This window comes from Neophocaena asiaeorientalis, unplaced genomic scaffold (assembly GCF_003031525.2).
Source record: "Neophocaena asiaeorientalis asiaeorientalis breed wild unplaced genomic scaffold, Neophocaena_asiaeorientalis_V1.1 scaffold275, whole genome shotgun sequence".
Classification (NCBI taxonomy): Eukaryota; Metazoa; Chordata; class Mammalia; order Artiodactyla; family Phocoenidae; genus Neophocaena; species Neophocaena asiaeorientalis.
The window spans coordinates 1,555,559-1,557,080 of record NW_020173679.1 but is presented as its reverse complement, the minus strand read 5'-3'; the positions used below and the strand labels follow the sequence as shown (position 1 = coordinate 1,557,080).

At 43.0% G+C, this 1,522-nt stretch overlaps 1 pseudogene; it reads left to right on the top strand.

The window, feature by feature from the left end:
* The first annotated feature begins 1,049 nt into the window (after window positions 1-1,049).
* On the top strand, window positions 1,050-1,235 carry LOC112402747 (metallothionein-1E pseudogene; annotated as a pseudogene).
* Window positions 1,236-1,522: the final 287 nt, after the last annotated feature.

The window sequence follows — 1,522 nt, the reverse complement described above, 5'->3', positions numbered from 1 at the left end:
CAGGTTCGATCCCTGCTCTGGGAAGATCCCACATGCTATGGAGCAACTAAGCCCGTGCACAACAGCTACTGAGCCTGCACTCTGGAGCCCACAAGTCACAACAACTGAGCCTGCATGCCACAACTACTGAAGCTCATGCACCTAGAGCCTGTGCTCCACAACAAGAGAAGCCACCACAATGAGAAGCAACAAAGAGTAGCCCCCGCTCGCTGCAACTAGAGAAGACCCACGTGCAGCAACAAAGACCCAATGCAACCAAAATAAAAATAAAGAAAAAGTAAATTAAAAAAGAAAAACCCTAAAGACTCCACACAAAAGCTACTAGAATTGATAAACAAATTCATCAAGGTAGCAGGATACAAGATTAACATATAGAAATATTGGTTGCATTTCTTAACACTAACAATGAAATATCAGAAAAGGAATGTAAAAAAAATACCTTTTAAAATTGCACACACAAAACAATAAAATACTTAGGAATAAACCTGACCAAGGAGGTGAAAGACTGATATGCTGAGAACTATAAAACATTAATAAAGGAAATTGAAGATGATTCAAAGAAACGGAAAGATATCCCATGCTCTTGGACTGGAAGAAGTAATACTGTTAAAATGAAAAAAAAAAAAAAAAGGTACTGATGAACCTAGTTACAGGGCAGGAATAAAGAGCGAGACATAGAGAATGGACTTGAGGACACGGGGTGGGAGGGTGAAGCTGGGGTGAAGTGAGAGTAGCATCTACATATGTACACTACTGAATGGAAAATAGTTAGCTAGTGGGAAGCAGCAGCATAGCACAGGGAGATCAGCTCAGTGCTTTGCAATGACCTAGAGGGTTGGGATAGGGAGGGGGGGAGGGAGGCTCAAGAGGGAGGGGATATGGGGACATGTGTGTGCATATGGCTGATTCACTTTGGTGTACAGCAGAAACTAACACAGTACTGTGAAGCAATTATACTCCAGTAAAGATCTATTTAAGCATGCCCCCTCAACGTCCTTGCCATCTTTTGTGCTGCAGTCTCTGGACCCCAGCCTCTGCTTCCTCTCGCCATGGATCCCAACTGCTCCTGCACCACAGGTGGATCCTGCACGTGTGCTGGCTCCTGCAAATGCAAAGAGTGCAAATGCACCTCCTGCAAGAAGAGCTGCTGCTCCTGCTGCCCTGTGAGCTATGCCAAGTGTGCCCAGGGCTGTGTCTTCAAAGGGGCCGCGGACGAGGGCAGCTGCTGCGCCTGAAGGAGGGGAGAGCCTTTTCCCAGGTGTAAATAGAGCAACGTGCACAAACCTGCATTTTTTTTATACAACCTGACATGTTTGCTACATTCCTCTTTTTTTTTTTCTGTCCTATAAAATACAAGAATGATAATAAAAGCGGCTGGCTTAAAAAAAAATCGATTTAAAAAAATATTTATATATTGTTAAAATGGCCATACTACCCAAAGCACTCTACAGATTTAATGCAATACCTACCAAATTACCCATGACATTTTTCACAGAACTAGAACAAATAATCCTAAAGTTTA